The following is an 11,278-nucleotide window of genomic DNA, read 5'->3' as shown; positions in this document are numbered from 1 at the left end:
AACGGAACTGTGATAAGTAAGCCAGATATGATCACATATTGGCATGGAATAAAGAATAGAGCACGAAGTGCGATGGAATTGCAACTCCGATCGTCGATGTGAGGTCAGCGATCGTCACGCTTGCAACATGTGGACGTAGATGGCAGCAGCATTTTTCTTTAATTAGCATATTCGTGACGTCATGTTAACGTAAGTTTCCACAGCACTACGCATATTTTTTTAGGTAGCTTTTAGTACTATCGCGGTGGCAGCAGCATTTTTCTTCACTTTTCTAAAATGGCGGCGCCCAGGGTTTAATGACAAATTCTTCAATTTATCAATATTTCATGAAAATTTACCAAACAAACGGATACAGTAATGACAGTTAATATTTAAAGTACATGTATAAATGGTCACAGTTATAAAAGAAAGAATATAAGAAACATAAACAAATGAATTGTAGCAATATTCAGCATGGCAGCGGCCGTGACTTATCAATGGCGCTGGCGGGTAATACACGGGGGAAGCCGACGGTGACGCCACCTTTTTGCATTGCGCTGGTATACGAGTTGCAACGGCCTGATATTGGATTCAACTACTAATCTTGTCAGATCTATCATTAAATTGACAAGTGTTCAATGTCATTTAATTGACCAACTCATCAGATCATATAGATAGTGAAGCCTCACTATCTATGGTCAGATGCTTTGCGGACCTGCCGGCCGTTGGATGGACAAATAGATGTATATCAGTATTGTCAAGTTTAATAGCAATACATTTTCTGTTCCAGAGAGATACTAACTGAACATATTACTTATCAGTCTTTTGACTTTTTATAGTTTCTTAGACTTTTCCGTAGTCCACTTGATTTAATGTGCACATCTGATCATTTCAGTCACCGTACTCCCTCTGTTTGTTGGCTTCCCAAGTTTTTTCATAACCCTTTACTAGTATTTTGATGTAATAAATATTAGTATAGTTTCTAGTTCAACTGAATGCGTTCATCATGATTAATAACATATTTTTATTTCGACTATGGCATAGTCTAACACCATAGTTTCTTAGCATGTTCTTACAAGCCACAACCAGACTACCCAGTTAGAGGGTTCGGGTCCCTGAGAATATTAAAATCTTAGATGCACTCTGAATTATTTCCGATCAATTTTTCGTTATCGCAATCATTGTTAATTTTTTTCAAGAGCCAATTCACAAGGCTTTCGCTTCCATTTTAAGAAGAAGAAACCCAATTAAACAAAACTAAAAACATAAGATTCTGTCTTTGAAGGTTTCAATTCTTGTATTTATCCTTCAGGCTATATGCCTAATTGTTTCGTCGGTATGTTACTGTGGTATAAGCCATTGCACACACAAAATCCGCCCAATATTCAAATACGACCGCCCACCAATCCACGTACCTCTACTGGCAGGGCGATATAGACTGTTCTTCACCATACCATTCTGTGATGTGACATTGAGAATCATTTTGTACAAGAAGTTCAACGGTAACAAAGAACGGAGAAAAAGAACGAAACAAAGACAGAGATCGGGGGAGTGATACTCACTCACAAATGACCATACGGGTATATCATTGACACCTTTTTCTAGGCCAATTTTGGTATATGGATGGGTCCTTTTTCAAGATTTTCCCAATTTTATCGGAAAATAGCCCGATTTTACCTCACTGTAGCCAGCGTTTTTGAAAGTGGGAGAATTCATGATGCCTTTCACTGAATGTGTGGAGACATTGAATCGACCCCCACTTTTATCAATTCTATTAAAGGTCCATTCAGTGATTTGCTCATCCGGACGATCGTAATAATCATCCAAATTCAGATTTGGGTACCTTTGTCATTGTCATAGATGTGCTAACATAGTCTGCTAGTGGTTCATCCGAAAGCAATGTATTTAAGACAAAATAAGGCATTTTACACTTGAATCTGGAAGGCCCTATATAAATTAGCTACTTGTATTTGAATGGGGGCTTCAACTTCATCAATACTGTAGTTTTCGTTTTCTTTGATTTTTTTGTGTCAAATTTTTCATTTCAAAAATACCAAATGACAATTTGAATGACTTATCCTTCACTTTTAAGCAATTTATAAACAATTTTGATTTATTACACTTGCGCTGAGATCACTGAATGGGTCTTTAACACGTGCTGAAGCATAGCCTGTTAGATAGGGATACAGGACTTTTAGATAGTGGTGATAGTTGGGACATTCTATTCGCATTTCCATGTTCCTACAAAAATACAAAATACAACATAATTGCTTTATAAAGTCAAATAGGCGGATCTTTTAGTCATATCTCTATGATATTATACTAATTAGTTTCTGCACTTTCAGAAAAGTCTTAAATAGTTGGGACGGTCCCCACAATTCCGTTTTTGTGTGAGAGGGATCTCCGGGAAAGACAGCGATAGAACAGACAGAGACACGCAGACACCCCGGCAGACAGACAGACAAATACATGTTGAGAGAGGTGAGGAAGGAAAGAACACGGGAGACAGATAGATGACATTATTGCAAGGAATTGTCTGACCCTTAATATCCAAGACCCTAGCAATAATGAAACAGACAAAATGCCACCAAATAACGCCGAGTGAATTTCCAATAAACCGTACTATACATAAAAATGATAAATATTATTGAAAAATTACGAATTACGAGCAGTATCTAAATGTACGATGAATATAATTATTTTGATTAAACTTGTTAAGAATTGGATGTACTAATAAGTACTAATTTGTATTTGGAATAGCTGATTTTTGATTACAATATTAATTAAGGGATGGGGTATGAATGTTTGGACAGTATTTATTGTGGGACATTATCAGACATATCGAATTGCATTCTGAATACGAAGAATGTCCTTCTGATATCAAATAATTTTGATTTTTTGAAATTCGCAATGTAATACACATTTTATGGCAAATGATTAAAAATTTAAATTTTTTGATATTTAACAGTACTCGAAGTAAACTTTATAAATCTGATGATTTTTACTTATAGTGTATGTAGGTGGGATTAAAAGCGACGATCAATTGAAAATTTTGACCTTTCGTATTGAAGATATGTATTTTTTCCCCAAAACACCAAACAAAATTAGGTCTTTTGGGGATAAAAATTCATATCTTCAATATGAAAGGTCAAATTTTTCAATTGATCGTCGGCTTTTCCTCCCAGCTACATACACTTTAAGAATATATCATTAGATTTATAAAATTTACTTCGAGTACTGTTATATATCAAAAATGTGAAGAAATATCACAATTTTAATAATTTGTCATAAAATTTGTATTATATCGTGAATTTCAAAAAATTAAAATTATTTGATATCAGAAAGACATTCTTCGTACTCAGAATGCAATTCGATACGGTATGTCTGATATGCTCTCATGTCCCACAAAAAATACTGCCGAAACGCTCAAAACGCTCATTCCAGATCCCTTAATAGAGAACGTAAGCGATGAATTATAAATGTCCGTGTAACTAAACAAACTGCCCATACAATTCACATAGTCTATAGAAATATTCATTATATTGTCATATTCCAAACTTAAACATTTACCTTATTTTTAAACCTTCCCAGGCTCCCAATTCTTCAATTGTATGTTTATATATGACTATTTGTCGGACTATTTGTTGAGCAAATACTTATATATCAGATCACACTTTATATGAGGCCCATAATGTTATGATCTGCTATGACAACCCAATCTATTAATGTGATGTTTATAATTCTATTAGTAGTCATGCAACGGTAATGGGAGCTTAGAAATTGTTTTGTTAACTTTGAAAGTGGCGCGGTGCGCACTTTTCTACAGTTGGTCTTTATTTATTCTTTCTTTCTTTCTTTCTTTCTTTCTTTCTTTCTTTCTTTCTTTCTTTCTTTCTTTCTTTCTTTCTTTCTTTCTTTCTTTCTTTCTTTCTTTCTTTCTTTCTTTCTTTCTTTCTTTCTTTCTTTCACTCTCTCTTTCTTTCCCCCTCTCTCTTTCTTTCTTTCCTTTTTTCTTTCTTTCATTCTTTCTCTTGGAATGTTAGGGTAAGTTGTTATGGTTGACGGAAAATGGTTGGTATCACTATCATAGTGATACCAACAATAATGGGTTATCAAATCTGGCGGTTTTACTCATAAATTGCTCACTTTCTAAGGATCTGCTAAGACTACTCCGTAGTCCGCTGGCCCTTTGTGCATGCTCTAGCATTTAAGCATAAAACTCTGTTTTGTATTAATTTGTGCACCGTTTGATAGATTTTCACATCTGATCTTTTCAGTCACCGTACATTCCCTCATTTCAAATATATAGTTTTGGTTTCTCTTTTGTTCAGAAACCAAAAATCAAGGGATTAAAAAGTAGAGCTGATCTGAACACTATTATGCTGGGAGGACACAGTATAGGGTATATAAGCAGAAGTATACAATAGCCTATTGTGCTAACATAATTATTATCATGATTGATATCGGAAATCTATTCCGCGGACGACAGTTGATGCTCTCTGTCGAAGGTAGGTGGCATATTACACTCACGAGTTCTAGACCTAGAAATCATATACATGCGCGTATACTGAAGGATGGGGTGGGGTGGGGGAATTTGTTTGTTTGTATGAAACATAAACGATGCATGTAGATGATTTGATTATGAATTAGTTTATTATCCCAGGAAGCACAACCCATACCTCTTTAAGAGGGGCTCCCTCCCTATATAACCACCTCTTTCCTAAATTACCCCTTTCCCCCTCCTCCCCCCCTACATTCGACATCTTCATCTCGAGCTCTCCTCCCCCTTCTCTTTCACTTCCAATGCTCATATGTTTCTCTCTCTCCCGGCCCATATCCCCCTTGCCCTTCAACCCCCCCCCACACACACACCCCAATCTTCCTCCCTCTATCTTCTACTTTTTGCAGTAAAAATTGCGTCAGTAAAAGTCATTAGGTTATTAGAGGTCATATAATGGCCTTCCATCGATTCTGGTACATGGGATTAAGGACATGAATCGATTTTGTTTATAGCACCTATACAATTACAGTAGTGGCCCTTTTGTAATGTCGAATGCAAATATTTCGATGGTCTATATATTTTCACAGTGAAATCAGCTTAGGCTATTTCGTAGTCTCAAGCCAATGCTTTCAAACTAAATCAATGCTTTCAAATGTAGACTGTTTTGTTCGACTTCTCTGCTCGTGAATATTGCACTGCGAAATTTAAACATTTCTTTTGTATACTTAGATCAGGTAACTCGAAAATCCTGTAATTTTATTCGTCACACCACTTATAAGAAACTGAAACCAAAACCGAAACTACCTGTCACAAATGTTTAGTTTTAAACAAAAGGTAGAAACAAAGAGATCGATATCTTGTGATTCAAGTGGTTAGGCAGGACAATAGGAAACCACGTGACCAAAACCAAAACCAAAACTAAAACTATATATTTGAAATGAGGCAGTGTACTCCCCGTGTTTGTTAGCTTCCCAAGTGTCTTCCCAAGACATGTTGCATTCAATAATATAAGCCTACGTATACCGGTACTTTACTTTTACTATCACTAATTATGTAAACTTTATTATAACCGTTTTCTACTATTTTGATGTAATAAACATGAGTATAATTTCAAGTTCAACTGAATGCGTTCATCATGATTAATATCATATCTTTATTTATCAAGAATCGACTATGGCATAGTCTAAGGGATCTGCTATGCTAGTTAGATTTCTTGCGCCATTTCCTTTCTGCAATTCCAATGGTGGGATTTGAACTTAGGGTAAAGAGGGCATCAATGAAAATTGCTTAAAATTTGTAGAATTTTTACTTGTATTCATTTCCAAATATATCCTGGAATTCTGAGCCCTTTTCTGTCCCCTTCAGGGATCTGGAATGAGCGTTTCGACAATATTTTTTGTGGGACATGAGAGCACATCAGACATATCGAATTGCATTATGAATACGAAGAATGTCCTTCTGATATCAAATAATTTTGATTTTTTGAAATTCGCGATATAATACAAATTTTATGACAAATTATTAAAATTTGATATTTTTTAAATTTCTGATAAATAACAGTTCTCGAAATAACTTCATAAATCTAATGATATGTACTTAAAGTGTATGTAGCTGGGAGGAAAAGCCGACGATCAATTGACAATTTTGATCTTTCATATTGAAGACATACATTTTTTCTCCCAAAGACCTAAAATATGTTTGATGTTTTTTTGAAAAATCCATATCTTCAAATTATACAAAAGGTCAAAATTTTCAATTGATCGTCGGCTTTTCATCCCAGCTACATACACTTAAAGTACCAGATCAGATTTATAAAATTTGCTTCGAGGAAAATATCAAAAATATTAATTTTTAATCATTTGCCATAAAATGTGTATTACATTGCGAATTTCAAAAAAATCAAAATGTCAGGACATTCTTCGTATCCAGAATACCTGATGTGATCTCATGTCCCACAAAAAATACTGTCCAAACGCTCATATACCCCATCCCTTAAAACATCTGTCATATCCACTTCTACTTCTTCATCTTGAATTAGGCTACATATTAGTTCACAGAAACTCACACAGAGACACATATAAAATTATAATTGGGCATATATATTTATTCTGTATACGCCAACAGAGTAGAATATATAATCGAGTTGTTATTACAATATAGGTATATCAAAATAATATTTAAAAAAACACTTTAAATAACACCAACAACTTTTCGTGGCAACTTTCTCTTTCAACTATAGTCATTGTGGTTCCCCTATGGCCAAGTCATTTTGGGTAATTTTGAGAACAAACAAAGAACAAAATGTGGATCAAGCATGCATCAGTTACTTTATCACCCTAATTATTTCGGATTATTCCGTTTCATTTGTATCATTATCATTTGTTCTTGTGCAAAGATTCATATGTTTAAATGCATGTTTGAACCATATTTTGTACCTGTTCTCAAAATTACAAAAAATGACTTTGGCAATTTGCGTAGCAGGCTGACTATATGGAAGACTTGATGTATAATCTCCCACACAGGGAGTGTGGATTTTAAACGGATTCACCCATTCAGGTAACCCCATTTTAAATTCACACTCATTTAGTGGAGGGTGTATAGATTCTAATTGGAATATCCCATTTGGCTACCGTCTTTGCAACATCGTTCTTACTGTTAAAATGGTTCTTTAAAGGAAGGTGACCTGATATATTTGGAAAATCGAATTCTTTAAAACTCACCTATAACGTAAAATGTCGTCCCTTTCAAACATTCATGCAAAAAGGAAATGTAAATGTTCCTTGTAATTGTGACTAATTTCTTATAGAATTACTGACATTTTATACAGCGTGATTTTGGCAGTCTACAGTGATTTTATTAATGATTATCATCATGATTATGTAATAAATTGATATCATATGAGAGATCCTAGTTTTCTCATTAACATATTGAAATTTGGAGTTCCAAATCGGTGTATTTCCGAAGATATGATCAAAAAACTGTTGAACTGTTGAACTATTTCGACAGTTTTTTGATGATTTCTCCGGAAATACACCGATTTGGAACGCCTAATTTCAGTATGCTAATGAGAAAAATATGAGCTTTCACCTGATACCAAAATCTGCATTTTGATGGTGTAAAGTGGGGGATGAGGTTGTCAATCAGGTTACCCACCTTTAAAATTGTACACATTGATTATTTATTTGTATGACCTTTAATAGCAATTCTTGTTTTGAAAACCCATATGATTGCAAAACGTTGTTGTGAACATTAACAAGTTTAGGTGATGTTAGTTGTATAAGGTTTGAAACAACAGTTTAAACATGTTATCGCAGTGTCATGATTTTAATCTAGTTTTGTGAGCTCTATCAGTATGCTTCGATTATTTATAAATACGATTTTATAAATACGCACGTGACCACCTGCGCGCTGCCATAACACTTGTAGACAGTAAGTCCCGAATTGACCTGCTGCATAGCGGGTGGTCTTCCTATACATTTGAATGCAAAGGTGGAACAACATGAGACTTCTGTGCAGCAAAATTGTCTATTTTGTTCAACTTTGTGATTATATTGTAAACGTTTCCGTCGTTGAATATTTTTCCGTCGTCAAATACTTTCAAAATGGTGTTTTTGAGAATATTACAAATTCGGAATCTCCTATGTTTAATAATTTTGCTATCAAATTAATACTTAAATTTGATGATATTATATTGATGATTCTTATCCTTTTCTGTATAGTTGTCAATGCATGAGGATTTGGTCATGCTTGCTCGTCTTGGTATGTTGTGCCCATGGGTCACGTGTGTATTTTTAAATATAGTCGAAGCTTACTGTATAATGGGAACGTTACTGCTTCAAAGTGTTCTTTATTGTTTAAGTATGATATTGCTTTTTTAAAGATTTTAAACCTAAATTTACACTCGATCGTGTTTGCAAAAACAAGCGAATCGCAGGCATGCACAGTGTGTAAAACCCATGGACGAAAGAGATAACAAACCGCGTACAACCAGTCAAAGTCTCAGCATCACCCGATAATGAGGGCCGATTGTTCCATGAAATGCGACATGAGCAAAATTGCTACGCACTTACCGCGTATTTTTACGGTCTATCGCGTTATCACGAAGGCACGCAACGCTCTATCGCGTATACGCGAAGGCACGCAACGCTGGCGTGATTGTTAGACACGGCACGATCGAACAATCGTCCCTCATGAATATGCGAGAACTCACAGCATACAATGCACGGGGACTTTGACTGGTTCTACGCTGTCTATTATCTCCATACCGTGGGAACATGGCATGTTGCCTATGGGGATCGACGCTAAGTCAGGTACCGCGATGATAAGCGATGTCCCCAGGTCTGTACGCTCAGCTGAATTCGAGTACGCTTAGAGGGCACAGGCTTGGAAAATTCCAATCTGTGTATTTATTAATCTAAGGTTATCTCTTTCGTCCATGGTAAATCCAATGTTGTTTTATTGCGTAAGATTCGCTTTCCTACAAAAGAGATCGAGTATAATAAATTCAGCTTAATACAGTGACAATGTCACCTTTGGGATATTTTATCTATTATTTTACCATCTAATAAAGTAAGAGATTACGTAATTATATTTGGCTTACGAGTCCGCATCTTCTTGATTTAAACTGGCCGCTTATTATTTCAAGTCCAAGCTCAATTTTTGACATGTATCTTTTAAAAGGTCCATATTAGGAGTTAAAAGTTAGCGCAATTTTTTGGAAAAGGCTCTAATAGCAACTTTCAACTGAACAGGTCTTTAAGCATAAAACTCTGTTTTGTATTAATTTGTGCACAATTGATAGATTTTCACATTTGATCTTTTCAGTCACCGTACTCCCTCTGTTTGCTAGCTTGTGTTAAAAATGTGAAAACCCATAGCCATTTACGTTATTGACGCATTAAGCAAATCGGTCATTTTTACCAACGCTTTACCTGAAAAACAAAACAAGTAATAACTTGTTCAACCATACTACGGCCAAAACCAAAAATGCTTCCAGCATGACACCTGTTACCAACTACCAACATTTAACGCAGGTGGGTGTCACTTTCTGGAAAGCTGGACTAAACAAAGTTATCTGATGTATCAGATTCCCCCATATATTGTCCCTGGTATCTCAATGATCATTTCAGAGACCGGGAATGAATTCCTTTGGGAACTAAATATGCTAAGGCCTAAAAAAATTGTTTGATTGGCGTAACCCGACCGACCCTAAAAATAGGCCCGACCCTAGACTTTTTTTCTTATTATTTTTTTGAAGAAAAAAATGTTAAAAAATGTTAAAAAATTGAAATTTAAAAAAAGAATTTAAAAAATGTTCCAATCTACCCAATTTAAAAAAACTTGCCGACCGACCTACCCTAATTTTTTTATGTTGCGCCAATCAAACAATTTTTAAGCCTAAGAATAATTCACCTTGTAATTGCTTTATAAATGTGTTTCTTAATTAAATATTTGTATTTTACGGCCAATGAAATTGGCACTTAGTCGGTTATTGTTTGACTTGCATAGCTATTACGAAATGATTGAAGTTACAAAAGTTCCCATAAATGGTTGACTTGATTACCTTGACCAAGCAGCAAAAGTTTTGTAAATGGAAAGATTTTACACATAATATTGTTCACTGGATAAATGCTTCGCCTATGAACTTGTAGACATTAATTACCTTTGTCTTGGATTACGAGATGCTCTATAGTTATTGTTAATGCAAACAAAAAATAAATATTTCAGGAATTCTGCAAGATAAAAAAGTAGCAGCAGAAACCAAATAATTATAATATGCAATTAAACCTCACTACCCCCAGGTACATTGGATGATGGTCCACCCAGGAAAAACCTCGGAACATCACGCGTCCTGCGCATATTAGCTAATTGTTCATACTCCGTCCGTGAACGCCCAACATGCCACTCTTCATCTGGAGATAGCGGATCACGTGACACAGCAGCAGCCTCTGATTGGTGAAGTACTAATCGTCCAGATGGTGACAACGATCTAGATCGACGATGTGACGTTCTCTCCGATCTTGTCGCCCTTCTGTCAACCGCTTCACGTCCTCTTGAACGAGGTTCATTCATATATAAAGTATCAGGGATGACCTCATATGGATCTATTCCTAAATGGACGGACGTTGACCCGCTCTCTGTTGTTTCATCGTCAGTCACTCTTTGAACTAACCAAAAGTTGTCCCAGTCACCATAGCTCACAATACTTTCCATCGAGCGAGATCTTATTAACGATTCTTGCACTTGTGGTCGAGGTAGTCTCCACGAAAAGTTTGACATTATCATTGATCTATAAGCCTCTTCGTCCATTACTGGTGCAGCAGTTTGATTATATACAACATTTCTGGTTCTATCTTCTAGAGAGGCTTGTCGTCTAAGATACGTTCTATCTCTGTCTACTGATGTTTCGATTATCTGTATTGGCCTAGAATCTGGATAAACTTCGGCTGCTCGTGGAACACCACCAGGGAATGTTCTTTGAGGTCTTTCCATAAGTAGTTCTGCAGATTGTGACTGTGCACGACCATAAGGTAAAGCTTGTTGATATATGAAATCATCCGTCGATTGCAACAGTCTCTTATTCTCATCATTTCTGAAGAGTGATCTGCAGAAGCAAGTTATGAATGCGATGAATGCGAAGAATGAAGTCACAAGAGCAAGTGAAACTAAGACCACCGCCAGTATCTCCAGAGAACCGAACAGGCCATAATCTGTAGAAACAAGTAAAATAAGAAAGGTTCAAAATTTAGTGAATTGTGTTTGGTCTAACATATGGTTATTGACAAGCAATATGGTTTC

Source organism: Amphiura filiformis, chromosome 16 (genome assembly GCF_039555335.1).
Source record: "Amphiura filiformis chromosome 16, Afil_fr2py, whole genome shotgun sequence".
Lineage (NCBI taxonomy): Eukaryota > Metazoa > Echinodermata > Ophiuroidea > Amphilepidida > Amphiuridae > Amphiura > Amphiura filiformis.
Note: the sequence above shows the minus strand (reverse complement) of the source record.